Source organism: Pan paniscus, chromosome 5 (assembly GCF_029289425.2).
Source record: "Pan paniscus chromosome 5, NHGRI_mPanPan1-v2.0_pri, whole genome shotgun sequence".
In the NCBI taxonomy this organism is placed as follows: Eukaryota; Metazoa; Chordata; class Mammalia; order Primates; family Hominidae; genus Pan; species Pan paniscus.
In genome coordinates, this window is record NC_073254.2 from 122,916,960 (window position 1) to 122,930,648 (window position 13,689).

The 13,689-nt window shown below is 35.8% G+C and overlaps 1 pseudogene; it reads left to right on the forward strand.

The window, feature by feature from the left end:
* Positions 1–4,420, forward strand: part of LOC134730556 (uncharacterized) — a 78,356-nt pseudogene extending 73,936 nt beyond the window's left edge.
* The last annotated feature ends 9,269 nt before the right edge of the window (positions 4,421–13,689 follow it).

Consider the following 13,689-nt stretch of genomic DNA (forward strand, 5'->3'; position numbering starts at 1 on the left):
GTCTAGGTTAAATGGAAAAAAGACTAATTTGAATTATAAAAACAGAATCACAGTCCCTCAATCAATTTCCAGACTTGAGCCAGTTTACAGAACCAGAGCCCTTTGAATGAAAGGGAGGCCAGTTTCCCTTGAGGAAGGACCCAACTATGCTGCTGACAATTTATGCTGTTAATCTTTCTCCCACTCTTCCCCAAGGAGACCTCCGGCCTTTTACCGGGGTAACTGTGCACTGAGGAAGGGGAAATGATCAGACAATTTGGGGACTACCATAAACTAGCTCTGAGCTGACATTGATTCCAGATGAACCAAAACGTCATTGTGGTGCTCCAGTTAAAGTAGGGGCTTATGGAGATCAGGTAACTAATGGAGTTTTAGCTCAGGTCCATCTTACACTGGGTCCAGTAGGTCCCCGGACTCATCCTGTGGTCGGTTCCCCAGTGCCAGAATGCATAATTGGCATAGACACACTTAGCAGCTGGCAGAACCCCCACACTGGCTCCCTGACTGGTAGGGTTAGGGCTACTATGGTGGGAAAGGGCAAATGGGAGCCAATAGAGCTGCCTCTCTCTAGAAGAATTGTAAATCAAAAACAATATTTCATCCCTGGAGGGATTGCGGACATTAGTGCCACCATCAAGGACTTGAAAGATGCCGGGGTGGTGATTCCCACCACATCCCCGTTCAACTCTCTCATTTGGCCTGTGAAGAAGGCAGGTGGATCTTAGAGAATGACAGTGGATTATAATAAGCTTAACCAAGTGGTGACTCCAATTGCAGCTGCTGTACCAGATGTGGTTTCATTGCTTGAGCAAATTAACATATCTCCTGGTAACTGGTATGCAGCCATTAACTTGACAAATGCCTATTTCTCCATTCCTGTCTATAAGGCCCACCAGAAGCAATTTGCCTTCAGCTGGCAAGGCCAGGAATATGCCTTTATTGTCTTACCTTAGGAATATATCAACTTTCTAGCTTTGTGTCATAATCTAATTTGGAGAGACCTTGATCACTTTCACTTCAAGATATCACACTTGTCCATTACATTGATGACATTATGCTGATTGTGTCCAGTGAGCAAGAAGTAGCAAACACACTGGACTTATTGGTGAGAAATTTGTGTGCCAGAGGATGGGAAATACATTGAACTAAAATTCAGGAAACTTCTACTTCAGCAAAATTTCTGAGGGTCCAGTGATGTAGGGCCTGTCAAGATATTCGTTCTAAAATGAAGGATAAGTTGTTACATTTGGCCCCTCCTACAATCAAAGAAAGAGGCACAAGGCCTAGTGGCCCTGTTTGGATTTTGGAGGCAACACATTCCTGATTTGGATGTGTTACTCTAGCCCATTTATCAAGTGACCAGAAAGGTAGCCAGTTTTGAATGGGGTCCAGAACAGGAGAAGGCTCTGCAACAGGTCCAGGCTGCTGTGCAAGCTGCTCTGCCACTTGGGCCATGTGACCCAGCAGATCCAATGGTGCTTGAGGTGTCAGTGGCAGATAGGGATGCTGTTTGGAGCCTATGGCAAGGCCCCATGCATGAACTGCAGTGGAGTCCTCTAGGATTTTGGAGCAAGGCCCTGCCATCTTCTACAGATAACTACTCTCCTTTTGAGAGACAGCACTTGGCCTGTTACTGGGTTTTGGTGGAAACAGAACATTTGATATGGGTCATCAAGTCACCATGAGACCTGAACTGCCTATCATGAACTGGGTGTTTCTGACCCATCTAGCCATGAAGTGGGTGGTGCAGAGCAGAATACCATCATCAAATGGAAGTGGTATATATATGATTGGTTTTGAGCAGGTCCTGAAGGGACAAGTAAGTTACATGAGGAAGTGGCTCAAATGCCCATGGTCTCCACTGCTGCCACTCTGCCTTCTCTTCCATAGCCTGCACCAATGGCCTCATGGGGAGTCCCCTATGATCAGTTGATAGAGGAAGAGAAGACTAGGGCCTGGTTCACAGATGGTTCTACATGATATGCAGGCACCACCAGAAAGTGGACAGCTGCAGCACTACAGCTTGTTTCTAGGACATCCCTGAAGGACAGTGGTGAAGGGAAATCTTCCCAGTCAGCAGAACTTCGAGCAGTGCACCTGGATGTGCACTTTGCATGCAAGGAGAAATGGCCAAATGTGTGATTATATACTGATTCATGGGCTGTAGCCAATGGTTTGGCTGGATAGTCAGGGACTTGGAAGATGCATGATTGGAAAATTGGTGACAAATTTAGGAAAGAGATATGTGGATGGACCTTTCTGAGTGATGAAAACTGTGAAGATATTTGTATCCCACGTGAGTACCTACCAATGGGTCACCTCAGCAGAGGAGTTTAATAATCAAGTGGATAGGATGACCTGCTCTGTGGACAACACTCAGCCTCTTTTCCCAGTCATCCCTGTCATCACCCAATGGACTCAGCAACATGGACTTCCACTCACCAAGACTGACCTGGCTCCAGGCACTGGTGAGTGCCCAATTTGCCAGCAGCAGCAGAGACCAACACTGAGCCCTCGATATGGCGCCATTTCTAGGAGTGATCATCCAGCTACCTGGTGGCAGGTTGATTATATTGGACCTATTGGACCTATTGGACCTCTTCTGTCATGAAAAGAGCAGTGGTTTGTCCTCACTGGAATAGACACTTACTCCTGATATGGGTTTACCTATCCTGCATATAATGCTTCTGCCAAGACTACCATCCAGGGACTGACGGAATGCCTTATCCACTGTAACAGTATTCCACACATCATTGCCTCTTACCAAGGCACTCACTTTACAGCTAAAAAAGTGTGACAGTGGGCTCATGATCATGAAATTCACTGGTCTTACGATGTTTCCCATCATCCTAAAGCAGCTGGATTGACAGAATGGTGGAATGGCCTTTTGAAGCCACAATTACAATGCCAACTAGGTGACAATACTTTGCAGGACTCAGGCAAAGTTCTCCAGAAGGCTGTGTATGCTCTGAATCAGCATCCAATATATGGTACTGTATCTCCTATAGCTAGGATTCACAGGTCCAGGAATCAAGGGGTGGAAGGGGAAGTTTCACTACTCACCAACATCCCTAGTGATCCACTGGCAAAATCTTTGCTTCCTGTTCCTGCGACATTACATTCAGCTGGCCTAGAGGTCTTAGTTTCAGAGGGACGAATGCTGCCAGCAGGAGACACAACAATTATTCCATTAAACTGGAAGTTAAGATTGACACCTGGACACTTTGGGTTTTTCCTACCTCGAAGTCAACAGGCTAACAAGGGAGTTACAGAATTGGCTGGAGTGACTGACCTGGAGCATCAAGGTGAAATCAGTCTAGTACTCCACAGTAGAGGTAAGGAAGATTAGCATAGAATACAGGAGATCCATTAGAGTATCTCTTAATATTACTATGCCCTGTGATTAAAGTCAATGAGAAACTAAAACAGTCCAATCCAGGCAGAACCATAAATGGCCCAGACCCTTCAGGAATGAAGATTTGAGTCACTCCACCAGGAAAAAAATATCGACCTGCTGAGGTGCTTGCTGAAGGCAAAGTGAGTACAGAATGGGTAGTAGAAGAAGGTAGTCATCAATACCAGCTATGACCATGTGACCTATTGCAGAAATAACGACTACAATTGTCATAAGTATTTCCTCCTTCTTTTGTTAAAAACATATTTGTGCATGTATTCACTTGTACTAATAAAATATCTTTTTATTTCCTTTTTTCTTTATCATGTGACCTAAGATTTTTTTTTTTAATTTTTTAATTTTATTATTATTATACCTTAAGTTTTAGGGTACATGTGCACAACGTGCAGGTTTGTTACATATGTATACATGTGCCATGTTGGGGTGCTGCACCCATTAACTCGTCATTTAGCATTAGGTATATCTCCTAATGCTATCCCTCACCCCTCTCCCCACCTCACAACAGACCCCGGTGTGTGATGTTCCCCTTCCTGTGTCCATGTATTCTCATTGTTCAATTCCCACCTATGAGTGAGAACATGCAGTGTTTGGTTTTCTGTCCTTGCGATAGTTTGCTGAGAATGATGGTTTCCAGTTTCATCCATGTCCCTACAAAGGACATGAACTCATCATTTTTTATGGCTGCGTAGCATTCCATGGTGTATATGTGACCTAAGATTTATTGACTTCATATCAATACTTAAGTATTGTTAACTTTATGTAATAGTATTTGGGTTGGGGATTGGTGCATTTCTGGTTGTACGAAGGACAGTTGTATTATATTAGGCATAATTATGGCTTTATTATTGTCTTTATTTGAAGATTATGTATGGTCTCAGGAGATGTGTATGGGTTCAAGTTGACAAGGGGTGGACTTGTGATGGTTAATATTGAGTGCCAACTTGATTGGATTGAAGGATGCAAAGTATTGTTCCTGGGTGTGCCTGTTAAGGTGTTGTCATAGGAGATTAACATTTGAATCAGTAGGCTGGGAAAGGCAGACCCACCCTTAATGTGGGTAGGCACCATCTAATCAGCTGCCAGTATGGCTAGAATATAAAGCAGGCAGAAAAATGTGAGAAGACGAGACTGGCCTAGGCTGCCATCCTACATGTTTCTCCTGTGCTGGACCCTTCCTGCTGTGGAATATCGGACTCCAAGTTCCTCAGTTTTGGAACTCAGACTGGCTTTCCTTCTCCTCAGTGTGCAGATGGCCTATTGTGGGACCTTGTGATTGTGTGAGTTAATGCTTAATAAGCTCCCTTTTATATACATATCTATCCTATTAGTTCTGTTCCTCTAGAGAACCCTGACTAATACAGGTTCCTTCTGTAAGTAAGGAATTGAATAAAGAAATACCCTCCAAGATTGTGACTAAAACCTCCAAGAGAAGGACATGAGCTAATGATATAAACTAAAATCTGTTCAGGGTCCTCACACAAAATTTGAAACCTAGTATTTTCATGCGGCACACAAAATATGTAAAACAAGCTAACACTAGGGATCTAGCAGAAATAAGGAGATGGATCCCTGAGGAATTCACATTTTAAATTATTAGATGCAGAATATAAAATAACATGTATTAATATTAAGGCTTAAAGAAATAAAGCATAGAATAATAATAATTATCAAGAAAGGGACAGTATTAAAGTATATGGCAGAGGAAAAGAAACAGTATATGAAATTATACAACTTTACACCTCAGTGAATGGGTTCACCAACTGATGAAACACCTCTTATGGAAGTGTGGGAATTGCATACACAGCAGGACAACAAGTCAGAAACTTTACCAGGATGAAGTCCAGAGGCCTGAAAATTAGACTATACAAAATAGAGATAAAGAGGCAAAGGTGATAGAAAAAAGACTTAAGAAAACACACATTTATTTCCTTGCAAGTCTGAATTCAAGGTACTGGCAGGGCCAAGCTCCCTCTGAAGGCTATTGAGAAAAAAATCTTTGCATTCTCTACTTCTTAGTGCTCCCTGAAATTTCTCAGCTTGTGACAGTATATGTCCAATCTCTGTTTCTATCCTCACATGTCTTCTTCCTCCCTGTCTCTGTGTCCTCTCCTCTTCTTATAAGAATATCAGTCAGTGGATTTAGGAGCTGCCCTATATCCAGGATAATAATTATATCAGGATCCTTAATTAATTACATTCACAAAGACCTATTTGCAAATAAAGTTACATTCTGAAGGGCACCTTATTCAACCCACTATAGAAACCAAGCAAATAGCCACTATAAGAAGGATGGAAACATAAAATTTGATTTGGTCACAAAACAAAATATTACACACTGGTGAAAATGAATTAACCAGAGATGCATGGGTAATAACATGGGTAAATCTTACATACATAATTTGAGTGAAAAAAGACAAGGTCCCTAATAAAGCATACCATTTATATAAATTCAAAACTAAATCTATATGTGTAGTCACATATAAATATGCTAAGTCATCTTTTGATAAAGGAAAGCAAATACTAATAAAAATCACACAGGATAGTGTTTATGTTTGAATGAGGGGATGAAGGGGAGGGAGGATGAAATTAGAAATGAGTACACAGGTTAGCTTTAGCAATTTTCTAGTTCTTAGGTTGGGAGGTGGGTTCACAAGGATAAAAGTGTGTGTATATGTGTGTGTATGTACGTGTCTGTAAAACATATAATTAATTACTTTTAAAAACTGAAAAAGAAAGTCACAAATATGAGAACAGGAGATCCAAATTTAAATAAGAAATAAGGTACTGAGTAGACTTAGCTACATGATATGTAAAAGCAAGAAAGAGGAGAGAAAACATGACTATTAAGTAAGCATGAAGAAAGTGCATATAAAATAATTCTGTTTTAATTTTAGACTTGTATCATATGTTAATGTGTGCAAAATCATGGAAATAAATAGATCTACATTTTTCCTATGAAAATGGTTGCAGTAAAAAAGATGAAAGTTATATTTTTAATAATTTTAAAAGCAGTATGAAAATATTTTATGCATATTCCCTTCTCATGAATTCGTATATAAATATGATTATGATGCTTTATATCACAGTTGAATTCTGATCCACTTTTTATATAGGACATGTGGGAAAATCTATTCAACAAAATAAAAGATGATTTTGAGTTAGATTTTACATAATGATAATAAAAATATAAAAAACATATTAAAAAATAAAAAATGAACCATAAATAGGGACAGTTCATATAAATGTATCGTTCTTCTCACCCGTGTTAACCAGCTACATAATTTAATTAGGAAAAATAGTGTTCTATGGCATGGTTTGAATCAATAGTGGTCACCTTGATGTATTATATTAGGAACGCATTTTGAAATGTGTAGATAAATGACAGGAGCCATTTATTAAGTCACGTGCTGTTTGTCATATTTAATAACATTAAAAATTTATTGAGCTGTATACGATAAACAACAGTTTGAGATTTTTATGACTTATCCATCTTTTACTAAGAATTGATTTTAATGGGATTTATGAGTAAAAATTAAAAACCAGAATTTTTGGTGTTCTACCAGGCATATTCCCGAAAACCTTCATTTTTTTTAGTCTTCGTAGCACTGTTTCATTTGCAGAGAAGCTCAAATAAATTCTTAAACCCCCAATGGTTTCTTCCTTTATGATTAATGTTTAGTTATTTTTGAAGATTTTCCCCATCCACTAGTTTGAAAGCTGTACTTACATGTGGCTTGCTTTCTGACACATTTGTCTTTTCTTTTCTCTCTCAGTCTAAACACCCAGGAGCAAAGTACCCTCAGATATCTTTGGAAGTTGCTGAAGAGTTCACTCAACGTGTTGTATGCTCAAGATACCTAAAATCAAATATCTTTTATTTTTATCAGCCCTAATTTAAGAAGATTTTTCTTCCCATATTTCAGACTATGAGTCTTCTCTAAGAAAACAGAGCTCCATCTAACTATACCACAGAGTCAATTATTAATTGAAATATTAAAATAATAAATACATGAAATACAGATCTTTGAAGAATTTTTGCGGGTTTTGGCTTCATATACAAAAGTCAAATATAAATTCAGTAGTTAATTTCTCTTTTTTTCTTATTTTGGAAGTATCGTAGTGATGTGTTACACTATTTACATGAAGCTAAGACTCGACATTCCATCTGTATTATTTACTTTTCCTTATAAGAAGAGGTGATAATACTAGGCCTTATAGAGTTACAAAAATAATGCAATAGAAGGGTCAAAAACACTTTTCCACTGAAATTAAAAGGCACATTTATCTAATTTTCCTGCTTTTAAAAATAATAAAAAGGTTGTCTGTCTATAACTATGTCCATAGAAAATAGACATAAATGGCTAGGGAACAAGCTACTATTTCTGATTTCCTAGTCTGGTTTGTTCTGCTTTTCTAACCTGTCTTTCATTCACATTTATGTCTTAGGTTCACACCATTTTGACATTGCACCCAAGTAAAGCTATTATCGCCTGTCTGTGGAAGATCGTTGAGGGTCTAATGGTGGCATGAGTAAAAGTACATTGGACTAGCTCTCAGGAAACTTTTTGGAAGTGTAATCATACTTCTGGTATTTTTCTCTCATGTAGTTCTTCAAATAGACGGAAGATGTTCATAGGATCACTGTGAAGAAGAAATTAGATGTTTCATAATAACTACAGTATGATGAAAATCCTGACTTGTTACAGCATTGTAAGTTATTTGAATAACATGCAATCTTTCTTCAGAAAATATCTGTCTCCTATTAGCGCAGTGTTTCAAAAATGCTTATATTTCATGGACCTAGACATTGTTTTATTTTCCACAAATAGTTTCCAGGTTAATTAAGGGAGACAGCTTGACTGACTTCAAATGTATGTTTTCCTTATACAGCAACCCTCTTTTGATTTAGTTTCTCTTGGTAAAGTAGAAAGTACCAACCCCTATTAACCTGAAACTCAGTGCATTCTTCCAAATTATTCACTTAACTATTCCCTTTTAAGAGAAGTTAATCAGGAAAACAAAGCCTTGCCAATAATTACCTACAATTTTGTTCTCATAATATACTTAAATATTTATATTTCTACTCCTACATTAAGCTAATCAAATGAGAAATGCTGCTAAAAATTCTTATAAATAAAAGCTGTCCAGAAAGATGATAATCTACTTTCCTATGCCTCTGTAATTTTCTATCCAAATAGGTTTCATTGTGTTGCAAAATACTAGTAGATTACCAGTGACATGAAAAATGTGTCAGCACATACAAATGCAGGCTGATACTAATAACTATTATTCATTATGTTATTGACTCCCCAAAGATTCTGTTTACAGAAGAAAATGTTTGAACCAAAGATAAGTAATATGCTTGAGAAATATAAAACTTTCTTTACTCTTCATTAATTTTAGTCTTTTTATTTAAAAAAAAACTAATTGTATTTAAAACAACCAATATTAGCTTGAATTGTATAGGTACATAATGACAAATTTGAAAATATGATTTAATTAGGTAAACATTTAATCGCTTTTTTACAAATTCTAAATGATAATGAAAGCTAATATTATTACATACACTCTTATTTTAGGATAAAGTTCATCCTAGAATATTCAGAGGTGATTTAGGAAATAATATATTTTTATAATTGTTTGAAATGACACTAGTTGTAACCAAAAATTGAATAACTTATAGGTGTTTCTTCTTCATATGTCTTGTTTTCTACAGACGTGATTGAAAAGCAACCACTAATATATATATAAAATATACATACATAAAACACACACCTGTGCACACACATCATATTCATATATACGATATTTAAATGCAAGCTTTCAGATGATCCCCCAAACCTATTCATACTTATAAGTTATCAGATATAAAAATATTCAGAAGATATACAGCATAGTATCTTACAGGCAAACTACTCACCTGACTTTCTTCTATTTAATTTAAAATAAGTGTTGCAGGATAAGTTTAATTGATTAAGTAATTAAAACAAAAATCTATATCATCCTTATATTCACTTAAGGAAATGTATTTTTTTTCTAAACAGAATTTGAGGTGGAAAAACAGTCACTTGAATTTTCATACAAAAGCAATAGATGCCAAAATTAGTGATGAGCATCAATAAGCCTAATACCAAGAAGGAAAAGTGATAAAAATTAATATCTAGAAATTTATAAAACACATTAAAAACAGTGACCCATATTGTTCGTTTAGTTTTTGTTTTTATTGATTTAACTTTAAAATGCTACATGCATATTTCTTTTTAGGAAAGGAAAGTTACCTGCCTAGATCATGTATTTTGATAAGCATACTGGGCACCCTGATCATCACATAATGTGAGTAGAGGACATAAAAATATTTACACTATACAAACAACACATTCATTTCTGTGTTTACTGAAAGTTATTATGACAGGAAATTTGAATGCAATGTTGCATTAGTTTTCTCTTCAGAAAGGAAATTTTAGGTTTAAGCATCAAAAGAAATTATAGAATTACATATTAGAAAAGATAGATGAGTTAATTCGCTGGCTTGCTTTTTTATAGTATATATACACTATAATGTTTCCATAGTAACATAGTTCCTTGTGGATTTTTCCCCCTTTATGTTAACCGTTTTTCTACACATTTTTTTTAAATAGCTTGTGTGCTTGCCTTAATAAGACAGCTACCACATTGCTGTTTCTCTTCTGTAACAATTTCCAAGCTTTCTGAAGCCACAAGATACAGATTATAACTTGTAATAGAGCAGATCATTCCAGAATCTTAAACTTACATTGTCAAATATGTACAATATGTGCTTATCTGAAAATACTGTATCTCAAAAATAGATAAAAAAAAGTAAAAATAAATTCTGGATTTCTAATGTAACAGAGTGTATCTATCCATTTGTTCTAAAGTAGCCAGAAGCTCTCCAAAAGTATACATACGCCACCTGACCTCTAAAGGTAATTTAACCTTGTCATAAAGATCCTTGGGAGGTAAGATCCTTAGAAAGACATCTCTGGTTCTGCCACAGGTCCCCATTGTCTCAACTACAGATCATCACTACCTCCAGCACGTTTTGTTTAAGTAAATACCTGAGGAGTACATTAAAAAATACCTGAAATATTATCATCCACTTATCTTCCTTTTAGTCTCCAGTGTATGAAGTTCCTGCCATAAAATCTGCCTATAATTTTAAGAAGTTGAGTGTGCCAAGGTTATAAAGCTAGATTGTAGCAGAATAGATTCCTTACTGCTAAAGAATTGTTACAGCATTCATAATCATATATTGCTAAGGATTTTCTCTCTTTTATAGGATTTTTATATAAGAAAAGAAGTTATAAAATTAATCATGTAACATAAATTTTGTGTATTATTTTTAAATTAGTAGGCCGAATACCCAATTTTCTAATCTGTACTAATTAACTAAAAAGAAAAGCTTCATTTAATATGTTGGTTATAGAGCCTAGAGTACTCAAATTTATTAATCTAAGTAGTAAAATGTCATCTTTTACCTAAACAGTAAAAAGCCACTATATAGAAGATAACATGCATAAATATGTAATTCAAATAAACCTTTCTATAATCACAAAGAACACTACTCTTCTGAAAATTTTCTCTAGTAAACATACATCCTCCTTGAAAACATAGAATGCCTATTTCCTTTTTTCTATATGACAGTACTTTTCTGTTTATTGTTGTGATCCCCTTTCTTATTTTGACTCTGAGGTGGTACAAGAGGTATTCACTCAGCATATTTGGTGAGAAAAATCTTTTAATTTATATACTTTTGTCTCTATAAAAACAGCACTCAAGTGAAAATAACTACTGTTATTAAGGTCTACAGAAATAACAGTAGTTACTACATTGTGAGAACATGATAAATATTATAAGCAGTAAGGCGTTATAATCACCTTATCAATTAAATTGAAGCACTCAAGAATTTTTTATATCCATACTACCAATAACTTCCAAAAATATAAACAAAATGCAGAAATTTAATCAATATAAAATGAATGTCAAGAGATTATTACTGGCATATTCAGAAACTCTTAGATTATTATAAAACATGTTTTAGTTATAATTAAAATGCTGAACTTAAAAGTTGAAAGAAAAATGATCCCAAACATATGCCATTAACTTGGCCATGCTACTGATTTATGTCTAATATAATTTATGTGGTTGAAAAACTGCATATGGTAGCTGTCATTCAGAATAAGATGAAATATGTATATTTGATTTCAAACAAATACTCTCTAATTTACAATCAAAATGATTTTAGTGGAAATATAAGCAGATACTCTTTGTACTTTGAATAAGTTTCTGTTAACAAAAATTGAAGTGACTCTTCAGAAAAATTGTTCTCCCTGCTTTATTTTACTCATACTTCATAAAATCAGTAATTTTCAGCAGGAAATGAATCATACTTCCTAAAGATGAGTGAAGGAAATATCATTTTTTGACAAATTTGAGAAGGAAAACATAATTATTGTGGCACTAGTTCTAAGTAATCAATATATTTGTAAATTATTCAGACTATGAGATGGCTCACAGATACTGAGAGATTGAACTATAAAGAACAATTTTAAATTCTGAGATCAAATAGAATTTTTTCAGAATCATTGTTCAAAAATTAAAATATAAAGATGCCTTTCTAATTATGTGAGCAGGAGTTAAGCTAATCATAACCATTTTATTACTGTTCTGGACTGAATTGTGTCCCACAGCTCCAAATTCATCTGTTGAAATCTTAACCTTCAATGTGAGTGTATTTGGAGAGAGGTTCTTGAAGAAGAATATACAGGTTAAATAAGGTCATAAGGGAGGGCCGCTAACACAGTAGGACTGGTGTCCTAAGAAGAGACAGACATACCAGCATGAGCGCAAACGGAGAAAATACCACATGAGGACACAGTGAGAAGGCAGCCATTTGATGAAAAAGGAAAGGAGCCTCTGGAGAAGATAGCCTTATCAGCTCTTTGATCTTAGACTTTTGGCCTCCAGAACTGTGACAAAACAATTTTCTTTTATTTAAGCCACCCAGTCTATGATATTTTGTTATGGCAGCCCTAGCTGACTAATAGTTACTTAAATTGGGTAAGTATTTTCTGTCATTTTGGAGATTAAAAATTGACATTGAAATTGTGTGTCAATACACATGAGCTAACATTACCCATTGATAGAACAAGGTATGTCATGAATCAATACCATATTTAAACAGAGATGGATGACCAGTTCTCCAAAGATTTCAAAAATAGATGTTTATGTAGGTTGGGACACAAAATTACCTAACCTCCAATGCTCTTTTTCTGTTTGATTTGTTTTATTTTGTTTTTTGAGATGGAGTCTCCCTCTGTCGCCAGACTGGAGTGCAGTGGTGCAATCTTGGCTCACTGAAATCTCCACTTCCCGGATTTCAAGCTGCCTCAATCTCCCAAGTAGCTGGGACTACAGGCACATGCCACCATGCCCAGCTAATTTTTGTATTTTTGGTAGAGACGATGGGGTTTCACCATGCTTGTCTAGATCTCTTGATCATGATCCACCTGCCTCACCCTCCCAAAGTGTTGCTCTTTTTACCTTTCAAAAGTCTGGGATAATCTTCAGAGTATCACATAAGATAAATGTGCTCTACCATCTTCTACATTCAAACATTAAAATATAATCATAGAATAAAGAGAACTCATTAAATAAAGGTGAACAGAGCACAATTTCTTCCATTAAAGAGTTCAGAGTATGGGAGAGAGTAGTGACAAGCTATGAACCAAGTTATTAAAGAGGCACGATTCAACTACAAATGACTTCTGAATGAGGAACTATGGGAACACTGAGGAAAAATGAATGAACTTTGCCCGGAACAGTGTTACTCAAGTTGAAGTCCTTGGGTAGGATCTAGAAAAATTTTAAAGTTCCTGAAATACATGCAAGTTTTTGTGATTATGTGTGTATAATTTTTTTAAGTCAGGTATAAATTAAGGAATTTTAATTCAAATTAGCTAATACACATAGAGTATGTTGTGGACACCAGTGCAGTTTACATAATGAAAGACTGAACACTCAACCCACCAGAAAGGCAAGAATACACCTAAACCCTAGGAACCACTAAAACAAGGATTCATGTTTCCATAATTTCCTTTCCATCATTCATTCATTGCTTTATATGTTATTTTCTTTTATTGCAGAATGTCATCCAGAAAATGATGGAAAACTAACAGCTCAAGAGTTTTTAATGTTGGGTAAGAAAATACACTCTTTTTTGCTCTCATTAGAACCAACTTCAAAAATTATTTGGA